At 43.0% G+C, this 14,698-nt stretch overlaps 1 protein-coding gene across 2 annotated transcripts in view; it reads left to right on the plus strand.

Annotated features, from left to right (window-relative positions):
- The window catches only part of rnf41 (ring finger protein 41), a 47,302-nt gene that overhangs the window by 344 nt on the left and 32,260 nt on the right, over positions 1 to 14,698 (plus strand). The window lies entirely within an intron of this gene.

Genomic DNA, 14,698 nt, shown 5'->3' on the forward strand with positions numbered 1-14,698 from the left:
AACAAAATGAAGATGGAACCGGTTCCCTACCTAGGGACATTCTTGTAGAAGAGGTGGCAAGTACCCAGTGTATTCAAATAAAAGTAGCATGAAATTAAAATGTTGTAAATAAATTCAGATTATGCAAAAACAGAATATGCTGGAAATATTCCGTTGGTCAAACAGCGTCCATATTGGAACCCTTTTTGGTTCAAGGGCAGAAATGTTAAAGTGGGAAAATGGGTGTTTGACTTGCAGTGGGCGAGAGAAGGAGAGAACAGATGAAACAGCTGTAAAAGTTGTCAAAGTAATAATTACTTGGAAACTCGATGTTGCCCTTATTCTATTGAACACATCCATTCAGCCCACAAGGATGACCCACGAGTTCCAGTCGCTTTAATTCCTTGCGGCATCCCCATTCTGACCTCAACGACTTTGGACTCCTACATTGCCCAAAGAAACCTCTAGAAACAACACCTCATCATTGATTGGGCTACGTTGAAGCTACTAAATTGAACAATTTCAGCTCTTTTTTTTCTTGCCTCCTTACAGATGTGGCTGGACCTCTGGTTCAATTTTCATTTGTCTTTTACTTCTCCAGCTGATTAGTTTGAAAGTAATTGTTACCTTGATGATTTTGTTTGCATCCTCTTGCAGATGTTCTCTCTGCTCTCTTTACCCATTCCTTCCCTTTACAAATTAATACTCTTATTTTTCTCACTTTTCCCATTTTAATGAAAGAACCTAGATCTGAAACTTCAACTCTATTTCTGTCTACAGATGTTGCCTGATCTAATGCATGCTTCTAGCATTATGTTCTTATTTCAGCATCCAGTTGTCTGAATCAGAGTCAGGTTTAATATCACTGGTATATGTCATGAAATTTGTTGGTTTGCAGTAGCAGTACAGTGCAATACATTAAAAAAACTATAAATTACAATAAGAAATATATATTCAAAATAAATAAGTAGTGCAAAAATCGTCTTGATGAAGGGTCTTGGCCCAAAACGTCTGTACTCTTTTCCATAGATACTGCCTGACCGCTAGCATTTTGTGTGTGTTGCAAAAATAGTGCAGTAGTATTCATGGGTTAGTTCATTGTCTGTTCAGAAATCTGATCGTGGAGGGGAAGAAGCTATTCCCAACACACTGAGTGTGTGTCTTCTGGCTCCTGTATCTTCTCTCTGATGATAGCAATGAGAAGAGAGCACACTCTGGGTGATTGGGGGGGGGGGTCATGAATGATGGATACCACGTTTTTGAAGCATCGACTTTTGAAGATGTCCTCGATGCTGGGGTGGCTAGTTTCCATGATAGAGCCAGCTGAGTTTGCAAGCCTCTGCAGCTTTTTCCAACCCTGAGCAGTGGCCCCTCCATACCAGATTGTGATGTCATCATTTAGAATGCTCTCCATGGTACATCTGCAGAAATTTGTTAGTCTTTGGTGACAAAGCAAATCTCCTCAAACTCCTGATGAAATATTGCTGCTGTTGTGCTTCTTTGTAATTACATCAATATATTGGACCCAGGATAAATCTTCAGAGATGTTGACACACAGGAACTTGAAACTGTTCACCTGTTCCACTGCTGATCCCTCAATGAGGACTGATGTGTGTTCCTGAAGTCCACAATCAATTCCTTGGTCTTGTGTTGAGTGCCACCAATTTCATCTTCATTTCATATAGTGCCTTGATTGTCTCAGAGCTTAGATTGTTTTATGCAGTAAGTATCAAAGGACTTCACAGAAGCCATAAAGGAACACAATTTGATATTGGGGAGGTGACTAAAAGCTTAGTCCGAGAGATTGGTTTTCACGAGCCTCTTGAAGGAGAGATGCAAAATGTTTTAGTCAGAGTTCAGGTTCTTGGCAGCTAAAGGTGCAACCGGCAAGTGCAAAGTTGAGTAGGTTGATGATTGGGAAGTCCAATTTACAGCAGTGTAGGGGCTGGCGGGGTTGCAGAGAAACAGGGGTGTAGGGTTTTGGGGGGGGGGTTATGGAGATGGGAGTATATGGACTGGAGGAGTTTACAGAGATAAGGGAAGGATGTAGAGGATGGAGGAATTTACAGAGCTAGGGTGTAGGAGCTGGGCAGGCCAGAAGAGATCAGGCAAGGAGTTCAAAACATAGAAAAGATTGTTAAAAATCCAGGAGCTGATAAAACAGGAGCCATCCTAGTTTTGGGAATAAGGGGCTTGATGAGTAGGTACAGGATCAATACTTCTCTGGTTTCGGATCTAGAACTAGAGGTCACTGTTATAAAATAGCAGATCAGATATTCTAAAGATATAATTTGTGCTTAATGTTCAGAATTCTCTACCCAAGAGGGAAGTGAGTATATTCAAGATAGAGATTGATAGATTCTTATAAGGGAATAAAGGGACATGGAAATCATGCATGTCGGGTGCACATGAGCTCTGGCAGGGTTTGCAGACTAGCACTTCCTACAAGGCAAGAGCTAACATCTGTGTCACTTCCAGATGAGAATGCTACCTTTTATACACACTTTGAAAAAGGGAATAAAGCTACACCTGTGCAAATCCCTGCAGCTTCTGGCAACCCTGTGATATCTGTCTCAAGAATCTAACTTCAGAACATCTTTCCCTCTTGAAAGAATCCTCACAAGACATCAGGTACTGATGATGCACCTGGTGGGGCTCTGAAAACCTGTGCCAACCAACTGTTGGGAGTGTTCAGGGACATCTTCAATCTCTCACTGCTGCAGTAGGAGGTTCCCACCTGCTTCAAAAGGGCAACAGTCATACCGGTGCTAAGAAGAGCAGGGTGACCGCAATGATTATTGCCCTGTTCCACTCACATCACATACTGGCACCATGGTAGAGTAGCGGTTAGCATGACGCCTTTACAGCTCGGGGCATTCCGGAGCTCAGAGTTCAAATCTGGTGCTTTTCTGTAAAGAGTCTCTGTACGTCCTCCCCGTGGAATGCGTGGGTTTTCCCTGGGTGCTCTGGTCTCCTCCCACAGTCCAAACACGTACCAGGTCGGTTAACTGTTCTTTGGAAATTGTGACTAGGTTGGGGTTAATTGGGGTTGTCAGGTTGCTGAGGTGTCATGGGCTATTGAAGGGCCTACTTCATGCTGTATTGTTAAATAATAAAATAATATACTGTAATGAAGTGCTTTGAGAGGTTGGTCATGGCTGGAATAAACTGCATAAGCAAGGATTTGGAACCACTGCAATTTCATATTGCCTCAATAGGTCTACAGCACTTGCCCTTGGATCACCTGGACAGCAGCTCAGGGTTCAACACAATCATAACCTCAGTTCCAATCAACAAGCTCCAAAACCTGAGCCTCTGTACATCTCGCTGCAACTGGATCTTCAACTTCCCCACCAGGAGACCACACTCAGTGCAGATTGGTAATAGCATCTCCTTGCTGACAATCAACACTGATGCATCTCAAGGATGTGTGCTTAGCCTGCTGCTCTAATCTCTACATGCATGATTGTGTGGCTAGGCACAGCCCAAATGTCTATAAATTTCTGATGACACAACTGTTGTTGACAGAATTTCAGATGATGACAAGCAACAACAACCTTGCACTCAACATCAGTAATACCAAGGAACTGCTTGTGGACTTCAGGAAGGGGAGTCTTCATTGAGGGATCAGAAATGGAAAGGGTGAGCAGTTTCAAGTTCATGGTTGTCAACATTTCGGATGATCTATCCTGGGCCCAACATATTGTTGCAATTACAAAGAAGGCATGTCAGCAGCTATATTTCATTAGGAGTTTGAGGAGATTTGCTATGTCACTAAAGACTCTTAACAAATTTCTACAGCTGTATGTGGAAAGTATTCTAGCTGGTTGCATCACCATCTGGTGTGGAGGGGCCACTGCACAGGATTGGAAAAAGCTGCAGAAAGTTGTAAATTCAGCCAGCTCCATCATGGGCAACATCAAGGACATCTTCAAAGGCAATGCCTCAAGAAGGTGGCGTCCAACATTAAGGACCCCCATCACCCGGGACACGCCCTCTTCTTATTACTACCATCAGAGAGGAGGTAGAGGAGCCTGAAGATGCATAGCCAACATTTTAGGAACAGCTTCTTCCCCTCTGCCATCAGATTTCTGAACGAACAGACAACGAACCAACTCATGAACACTATCTCAATATTTTTGCTCTCTTACACAGCTTAACTAATTTAATTTATATATATTATTTATATTATTGTAATTTGTAGTTTTTAATATCTGTGTTGCACTGTAGTGCTGCCATGAAACAAGTTTCACAACATATGCCAGTGATATTAAAGCTGATTCTGATTGTGATTCTGCTGAATATCACAAGTCTCCTTTCAATCACTTTATATAATCTATTCAGATTTCCACATTGGTAGTAATGTCAACAGCTATTGCCCATCCCTAATTGCTTGTGAGAAGTTGGTGTTGAGCTGCAATGCTCCTAGTAACGGTGCTCCAGGGACGGTATTCCAAGATTTAAGCTCAGCAATGATAAAGAACCAGTGATATATTTCTAACATGGGACAGTGTAAGACTCAGAGGGGAACCTGTGGTGTTTTCCTTGCACCTGCTGTCCATGTTCTCCTGGACAGGAGAGGTAGGGGTTTTGGGAGGGGCTGTTAGAGTAGCCCAGGTGAGTGACTGGTGGGTTCTACAGATGGTGCACTCTGCAGTCAATATATGCTGATGGGGGGGATGGGATACTGATTGAGTAACTACTTTGTCCTGGTCGGTGTCAGACCTCTTGTGGTGTTGGAGCCACACTCACAGGCAAGTGGAGAGTGTTCCATCACATTCCTAACTTGTGACGGGTGGGAAGTCCTTGAGCCCTCAGGAGGTCAGTCATTTGGTTCAGGATACACAACTTCTGACTCTCAGATCCATGGTCTCAACCCATGATGTTGACTGTCCATTTCCATGTACAGATGCTGCCTGACCTGCTGAATCCTCCTACGGCTTGGATTTTACTCTGGGTTCCAGCGTCTGCAGGTTTTTTTTTTCTGCCTCCTTACTTCTGATGTGCTCTTGTAGCTTCAGAATCAGGCTGGTTCACTTGAGTTTCTGGTGACTCATGATCACACTGACTGTCAAGGGTAGGTGGTTAGACACTGTCTAGTCATTGCCCATGCACTTTTGTGGCAGGTTGGACTTTAATTCATTAGGACCATAGGAGACTGAGAGGTGACCTTTATGGAGGTGTATAAAATCATGAGGGGCATTGAGAGGGTAATCGCATTCAGTCTTTTCCCTAGGGTTGGAGAATAAAGAGCTAGAGACCATGGGTTTAAGGTGAGATCTAGTAAGAACTTTTTCACCCAGAGGATGGTCCATATACTCATTGAGCTGCTAGAGGAAGTGGTTAGGCAGGTACATTAAGAACATGTAAAAGAAACTGATGGATAACTCATCACTGGCACCAGCCTATGGATATACAATCAATCTATGTATATAAGCTATCTTGTGTGTTTATATTTGTTATGTTTTTATCATTATTATGTTCTTTTGTGTTTTATTTTATGCTGCATTGGATCTGGAGTACCAATTATTTTGTTTCTTTTGCGCTTGTATACAGGTAATGACATTAAACAATCTTCGATATTGTTAAGAAAGGTTTAGAAGGATGTGGGCCAAACAGAGGCAGATAGATGGGAATTAGTTTAGATAGCCATCTTGGTCGGCATGGGCCAGTTAGGCTGATGGGCCTTTTTCCATGCTGTAATACTCTGAATATCACTTATCAGTCCATGTCTGAATGTGGTTTATATTTTGTTATGTTCTGTTGCATGGATTGATTCACTAGTGAGAAGCAGTGCATTAATATTGTGCAATCTTCAGTTAGCATTCCATTTTCTAGCCTTATGATGGAAGGTTGAAGCAACTGAAAATGGTTGGTGCCTCTGAGGATCTCCTGTAGTGATATCCCATGGCTGTGATAGTTGACATCAGACAACCATAACCACAGGAGTGTTTTCTCTTTGTTGCCCTCTGCCCTCAATTTTACTAATGCTCCTTGATGCCACATTTGGTCAAATGCTGCACTGATGTCAAGTGCACTCACTCTTGCCTCATCTCTGGAATTAAGTTTGTTAGCCCATATTTTAAAGGCAAAACCCAAACTTGGCAACAAGTAAGTACTGCTTGATAGCACTGTCAATAACACTTTGACATCTGACATCACATTGCTGACATCTGTTCAAGTTCCACCTCAATTACATAAGTGCAGGTTCTTTTTTTTCTTTTGCTTGCTGGATGTCATGGCAAACTGAAATGGCAAATCATGGTATCATTGTCAAGTGAAATATAATATAGAACAGTATAGCATGGGACAGGCCATTGAGCCAACAATGTTGTGCCAATCTTGATGCCAATTTATACTAAATGTTCTCCTCCTGTGTATCATCCATATCCCTCCATTCTCTTCATATTCATGTTTATTAACCCTGCCTTCAAATTCAACCTTGCAGATTGAACTCCATTTGCCACTTCTCAGCCCAACTTTGCATCCTATCCATGTCCCGTTGTAATCCTCGACAACTTCACACTATCTGCAAAACCAGCACACTTGGTGTCACAAACGAGAAAATCTGCAGATGTTCGAAATCCAAACACCACCCAAGCGTCACCATGCTTCTGATGCCAACATAGCATGCTCACAACTTGCTCACCCTAATCCTAACCATCTTGGGGAGATGGAAGGAAACCGGAGCACCCAAAGGAAACCCATGTAGTCACAGGGGAGCGTACAAACTCCCTACAGACAGTGGTGGGAATCAAACTTTGATCGATGATCACTGGCACTGTAAAGTGATTGTACATAGAAAGCCTACAGCACAATACAGGCCCTTCAGCCCACAAAGCTGTGCCAAACATGTCCTTACCTGAGAAATTGCCTACGGTTACCAATACCCCTCTATTTTTCTGAGCTCCCATGTACCTATCCAGGAGTCTCTTAAAAGACCCTGTCATATCCGCCTCCACCACCATCGTCGGTAGCCCATTCCATGCACTCACCACTCTCTGTGTCTTTTTTAAAAAAAAACCAACTTACCCCCGATATCTCCTCTGTACCTACTTCCAAGCGCCTTAAAACTGTGCCCTCTCGTGCTAGCCATTTCAGCCCAGGGAAAAAGCCTCTGACTATCCACATGATGAATGCCTCTCATCATCTTGTACATCTCTATCAGGTCACCTCTCATCCTACATACCTCAAAGGAGAAAAGTCCAAATTCACTCAACCTGTTCTCATAAGGCATGCTCCCCAATCCAGGCAAAGTCCTTGTAGATCTCCTCTGCACCCTTTCTATGGTTTCTACAACCTTCCTGTAGTGAGGCAACCAGAACTGAGCACAGTACTCCAAGTGGAGTCTGACCAGGGTCCTATATAGACAATAGGTGCAGAAGTAGACTATTCGGCCTTTCGAGCCTGCACCGCCATTTTGAGATCATGGCTGATCATCTACTATCAATACCCGGTTCCTGCCTTGTCCCCATATCCCTTGATTCCCCTATCCATAAGATATCTATCTAGCTCCTTCTTGAAAGCATCCAGAGAATTGGCCTCCACTGCCTTCCGAGGCAGTGCATTCCAGACCCCCCACAACTCTCTGGGAGAAGAAGTTTTTCCTTAACTCTGTCCTAAATGACCTACCCCTTATTCTCAAACCATGCCCTCTGGTACTGGACTCTCCCAGCATCTGGAACATATTTCCTGCCTCTATCTTGTCCAATCCCTTAATAATCTTATATGTTTCAATCAGATCCCCTCGCATTCTCCTTAATTCCAGCGTGTACAATCCCAGTCTCTCTAACCTCTCTGCATAAGACAGTCCAGACATCCCAGGAATTAACCTCATGAATCTACACTGCACTTTCTGTACAGCCAGGATGTCCTTCCTTAACCCTGGAGACCAAAACTGAACACAATACTCCAGGTGTGGTCTCACCAGTGCTCTGTACAAATGCAAGAGGATTTCCTTGCTCTTGTACTAAATTCCCTTTGTAATAAAGGCCAACATTCCATTAGCCTTCTTCACTGCCTGCTGCACTTGCTCATTCACCTTCAGTGACTGATGAACAAGGACTCCTAGATCTCTTTGTATTTCTCCCTTACCTAACTCTACACCGTTCAGATAATAATCTGCCTTCCTGTTCTTACTCCCAAAGTGGATAACCTCACACTTATTCACATTAAATGTCATTTGCCAAGTATCTGCCCACTCACCCAGCCTATCCAAGTCACCCTGAATTCTCCTAACATCCTCATCACATGTCACACTGCCACCCAGCTTAGTATCATCAGCAAATTTGCTGATGTTATTCTCAATGCCTTCATCTAAATCATTTACGTAAATTGTAAACAGCTGTGGTACCAATACCGAGCCCTGTGGCACCCCACTAGTCACCACCTGCCAATCCGAGAAACACCCATTCACCGCTACTCTTTGCTTTCTATCTGCCAACTAGTTTTCTATCCATGCCAATGTCTTCCCCCGATGCCCTGAGGTTTGATTTTACCCACCAATCTCCTATGTGGGACCTTATCAAATGCAACATTACCTCTTGGCTCCTAAACTCAATCCCATGATTGATGAAAGCCAACACACCGTATGTTTTCTTAACCACAGAGTCAACCTGCGCAGCAGCTTTGAGTGTCCTATGGAGTCAGACCCCAAGATCCCTCTGATCCTCCACACTGCCAAGAGTCTTACCATTAATATTATATTCTGCCATCATATTTGACCTACCAAAATGAACCACCTCACACTTAACTGGGTTGAACTCCATCTACTACTACTCAGCCCAGTTTTGCATCCTATCAATGTCCCACGGTGACTCTGACAGCCCTCCACACTATCCACAACACACCCAACCTTTGTTTCATCAACAAATTTACTAACCCATCCCTCCACTTCCTCATCCAGGTCATTTATGAAAATCACCAAGAGTAAGGGTCCCAGAACAGATCCCTGAGGCACGTCACTGGTCACTGACCTCATGCAGAATATGACCCATCTACAACCACTCTTTGCTTTCTGTGGGCAAGTCAGTTCTGGATCCACAAAGCAATGTCCCCTTGGATCTCATGCCTCCTTACTTTCTCAATAAGCCTTGCATAGGGTACCTTATCAAATGCCTTGCTGAAATCCACATACATTATATCTACTGCTCTACCTTCATCGATGTGTTTAGTTACATCCTCAAAGTTCATTTAGGCTCGTAAGGCATGACCTGCCTTTGACAAAGCCATGCTGACTATTCCTAATCATATTATGCCTCTCCAAATGTTCATAAATCCTGCCTCTCAGGATCTTCATCAATTTACCAACCACTGAAGTAAGACTCACTGGTCTATAATTTCCTGGGCTATCTCTACTCCCTTTTTTTGAATAAGGGAACAACACCTGCAACCCTCCAATCCTTCAGAACCTCTCCCATCCCCATTGATGATGCAAAGGTCATTGTCAGAGGCTCAACAATCACCTCCCTCGCCTCCCACAGTAGCCTGGGGTATATCTCATCTGGTGATGCTTTCCAAAAGCTCCAGCACATCCTCCTCCTTAATGTCTATATTCTCAAGCTTTTCAATCCACTGTAAGTCATCCCTACAATCACCAAGATCCTTTTCCGTAGTGAATACTGAAGTAAAGTACTCATTAGGTATCTCTGCTATCTCCTCTGGTTCCATACACACTTCTCCATTGTCACACTTGATTGGTTCTATTCTCTCACGTCTTATCCTCTTGCTCTTCACATACTTGTAGAATGCCTTGGGGGTTTTCCTTAATCCTGCTCACCAAGGCCTTCTCATGGCCCCTTCTGGCTCTCCTAATTTCATTCTTCAGCTCCTTCCTGCTAGCCTTATAACCTTCTAGATCTCTATCATTACCTAGTTTTTTTTAACCTTTCGTAAGCTTTTCTTTTCTTCTTGACTAGATTTACAACAGTCTTTATACACCACGGTTCCTGTACCCTACCATCCTTTCCGTCTCATTGGAACGTACCAATAGAGAACTGCACGCAAATATCCCCTGAACATTTGCCACATTTCTTCCGTACATTTCCCTGAGAACATCTGTTTCCAATTTATGCTTTCAAGTTCCTGCCTGATAGCATCGTATTTCCCCTTACTCAAATTAAACGCTTTCCTAACTTGCCTTGTTCCTATCCCTCTCCAATGCTATGTATGGTAAAGGAGATAGAATTGTGATCACCATCTGTAAAGTGTTCTCCCAGTGAGATCTGACACCTGACTAGGTTCATTTCCCAATACCAAATCAAGTACAGCTTCTCCTCTTGAAGCTAATCTACATATTGTGTCAAGAAATCTTCCTGAACACACCTAACAAACTCCACCCCATCTAAACCCCTTGCTCTAGGGACAAGCCGATTGATATTTGGGAAATTAAAATCTCCCACCACAACAATCCTGTTATTATTACACCTTTCTAGTATCTGTCTCCCTATCTGCTCCTTGGTGTCCCGGTTACTATTGGGTGGTCGATATTTAAAAAAAAAACACCCAGTAGAGTTATTGACCCCTTCTTGTTTCTAACTTCCACCCACAGAGACTCTGTAGACAATCCGTCCCTGACTTCCTCCTTTTCTGCAGCTGTGACACTATCTTTGATCAGCAGTGCCACGCCTCCACCTCTTTTGCCTTCCTCCCTGTTCTTTCTGAAACATCTAATGCCTGGTATTCGAAGAAACCATTCCTGCCCCTGAGCCATACAAGTCTCCGTCATGGCCACAACATCATAGATCCAAGTACTGATCCACACTCTAAGCTCATCTGCTTTGTTCATGATGCTTCTTGCATTAAAATAGACACATCTCAAACCATTGGTTTGAGAGCATCCCTTCTCTATCACCTGCCTATCCTCCCTTTCGCACTGTCTCCAAGCTTTCTCTATTCGTGAGCTAACAACCCCTTCCTCCATCTCTTCAGTTCAGTTTCCACCCCCCAAGCAATTACAGTTTAAACTTTCCCCAATAGCCTTCGCAAACCTCCCTGCCAGGATATTTTTCCCCGGCATTCAAGTGCAACCCATCCTTTTTGTACAGGTCACACCTGCCCCAAAAGAGGTCCCAATGATCCAGAAATCTAACTCCTGCCCTCTGCTCCAATCCCTCAGCCACGCATTTATCCTCCACCTCATTCTATTCCTATACTCACTGTCAGTGAGTGCAGTGTATTCGTAGCGAACCTTACTGTATTCCATGCCCATTCATTTCCCCGCTTTACCTCACCCCTTCACCTGTGATGTACGAATCTCTTTGTTATTACTACCACCCCCATAATACCACCACCCTCTTTCTTCCACATCTCCCCTCGTCTCTCATTTTCACCTCACAGATTTCCTAACACTGCGAGTACTCATAGTCACAAATATAATCTTATCATCAGTTGTGTAGGCGTGATGTATTAGCAGGAACATAATGTGAAATGTTCAACCAACATTCTAGAATCAACTAAGCTTTATGCTCAGTTTGTGATTACATATTAGCTCATTAGTATTGTCATAGCACAGTAATGTCCTCGAGCACAAATGACATAATAGAAATATTCCTTCATCATTTAGTCAGATGAATTCCACTTAATGGGTCATGTGATTTGAATCTGGTATCTGTCAATGTTATGTAAATCCTTAAAATAATTTTAATGTTTTGATTTTCCCCCCTCCAGATCTGTAATTTTAATTCTCTTATAAATTTCAATAGAAATTAATGATCAGGTGTTCCACCACAGTGTGAGTAGCTGTGAATCAGAAGGCAGTGGGTTCAGCTTCCACTCTGGAACATAGAGAACAAAACTGCTGCCTGACCACTGAAGTAGTCCTGCACTCTCTGAAGTGGGCACAAAATATCCCATAGTGTTGTTTTGTAAGAAGAAATGGAATTGCATCTTGGTGTCCAGAAAAATATTTATGCTTCATTCAACATTGCAAAAGTTCAGCATGTCTTGTCACAATGACATTGCTGCTGGTGGAATCTTGCTCTGCACACGTTGGCTACCTCATTTCCTGCATTACAACAGTGACTGTATTTCAAAAGTGTTTCTTTGAGTGCAGATCACTTTAAGATACCCTAAGAAATACATGAAAAGTCCTGGGGGAGGGGGAGTTCTGGGGTAACTAGTTAATTTTATTTCCAAATTTTAGTCACATTGAAAAAATTTGTCCTTTGTGTTTCTGATGTTTCCTTACTTTTCAAAATTCATATTTGTTGATTCTCTTCCACATATTGCACAAGGAACCAAGATATGGGATTTGTGTGCCTGAGATTGCAGTGTCATTAGGCACTTCGTGAGGGCCAATAAAAAGAATTTGAGGGGGACTAATACCCTTGCGGGTGGATTTACTGGAACTGTTGGGGAGGATTTAAACTAGTCTGGCAGGGGGATGGGTTTAAACCAGAGTGATAGGTCAGAGGATGGAGCAGTTGGTGTACAGGTAGATGCAGCATGTAGAGAGACTGTGAGGAAGGGTAGGCAGTTGGTAGGGCAAAAGTTACAGTCAGTGGGGATCGGTTGGTGTGTCTATTTTAATGCAAAAGGTATCAGGACCAAGGGTGATGAACTTAGAGCATGAGTCAGTACATGAAACTATGATGTGGCTGTTATGAGGGAGCATGACTTTAAGATGATTGGAGATAAGTATAGGAGGGATGTCAGTGGTAAGTTTTTTTTAAACATAGAGAGTGGTGGTATGTGGAACATGCTGCCAGGAGTGATGGTAGATGCAGATATGTTGGCAGCCTTTAAGAAACTCTTAGACATGTGGATGATAGAAAAATGGAGGGCTATGGGGAAGGAAGGATTAGCTTGATCTTAGAGTAAGTTAAAACGTCAGCACAGTGTCGTGGGCTGAAGGGTCTCTGCTGTACTCTGACTCATTTACCTGATTCTTGGGGACAATCAAACTGAACAACTCTAAACTGGAAAGGGTGGGGTAACTGAACTTCTCTGCTATAAGATGTGTGATTCTCTAAAATTGGATGGCAGACATCTCCCAGTCTCTACCGAACTAACAGGAGTCACCTGCTACTCATTTCAAATGCATCACCTGCAGCCTATTTAAACCCAACTCTCTCCACATTCTTTGTTCACTCATCAAACCAGCCATCCTCAACCAGTTCCTCCTAGCCTTCAGTTACCTTGGTTTAAGTATCTGTTCTCTCTTGTTTTGTGGCTCCTGGTGGCCTGTTATTTTGTAATTTATTAGTAAAATGTTGTTTACTGCTAAATTGTCTTCCCTGTCTGCTTTTGGCTCAAACCTCCTCTATTCCTGACAATAATGTGACCTTGAAATTGAAACTTTTCTTAGCTCTGTGGTGTTTTCTGTTTTTATTTCAGAGCTTTAGAAACATTAGGTCTGAACAGAGGTTAATTGGAGCTAAACAATATACAATCCAATGGATATGGTGGCAGCCCATGAGCGCAGGACAAATATTTTTGATTCTTTTGTTAATCATTCAGACACAAAAATGTTCAGATGATAAGTCATGGGCTTGAAATACTGACTGCATTTCATTCTTCCCCTTGTGCATGCTCAACCTGTAAGCCCCCCCCCCCCCCCCAAACATATACAGTAATAGCTTTTATTTCTAAGAGGGTGGCATGGAAGTGTATACACTTGAGAATTAATATATTTATGAAGAGGTATCCTAGTTTGATGTCTTCTCGTTTGTCATCTGTTGACTCCCCAGTATAAAGTAATTACCCCCTTTTTTTTGTTACTATCTATATGACTTCTGTTTCAGTTCTCTCCATCCCAATGACGTGCAGGATTGGTGGTTAATTGGCCACTGTGAATTTGGCATCGATGGAAAATATGTGAAGATAAACTGGGATTTGTGTGAGTTCGGTGTAAATGTCTGCTTGATGGTCGTTGTGGATTCAGTGGGCAGTAGGGCCTGTTTCTGTGCTGTGTGAGACCTGAACCTGATGATTATATATCTGACCCAGTGTAGTCCTGTGATCCGTTGAGTCAACATGACGTTTTCAGCATTTCAGATTTCTAAAGCCTACCCTATTTTGTTTTAGTGAAACCAATACAATGTAATTCAAATCATTAATTGTATCCTGTATTGCTTCATGGTCAACAATGCTTGTTGCTACCCTCAAATCCTTTTGTGCATGCACTCAAATCCTTTTGTTCCCCAGACCTGGAATACCTGGTGCTGCTGTGCAGATCCTACTGGCTGCCTGGGGAGTTCACGGCTGTTATCATCACAGCGGTGTACATTCCACTGCAGGCTGATACTGACCTGGCTCTCAAGGAACTGTATGAGACCACCAACACGCTGGAGACTGCACACCCAGAGGCTGCCTTCTTTGTTGCTGGTAACATAATCGAGCGTCGCTGACAAAAGTCTCTCCAAAGTTTTGTCAGCACATCCAGGTGAGCACTCATGGAGATGAGACACATGACCACTGTTACACTCCCTTCCACAATGCTTATAAAGCTCTCCGTTGCCCAGCTTTTGGAAAATCAGATCACTCTTTGATCCTGCTTTTGCTGACGTACAGGCAAAAGCTGAAACAAGAGGTGGCCATAGTTAAAACTGTCCGCTGTTGGTCTGACCAATCGGTCTCCATGCTGCAGGACTGTTTTGATGACGTCGACTGGAATGTCTTCCAAGTTCACTGATGGAGTCATGTGCTTCATCCGGAAGTGCATCGACAGTGTTGTCCCCCCAAGAAGTCGGTCAGGGTCTTCCCAAATCAGAAACTCTGG

This window comes from Hypanus sabinus, chromosome X1, assembly GCF_030144855.1.
Source record: "Hypanus sabinus isolate sHypSab1 chromosome X1, sHypSab1.hap1, whole genome shotgun sequence".
Taxonomy (NCBI): domain Eukaryota; kingdom Metazoa; phylum Chordata; class Chondrichthyes; order Myliobatiformes; family Dasyatidae; genus Hypanus; species Hypanus sabinus.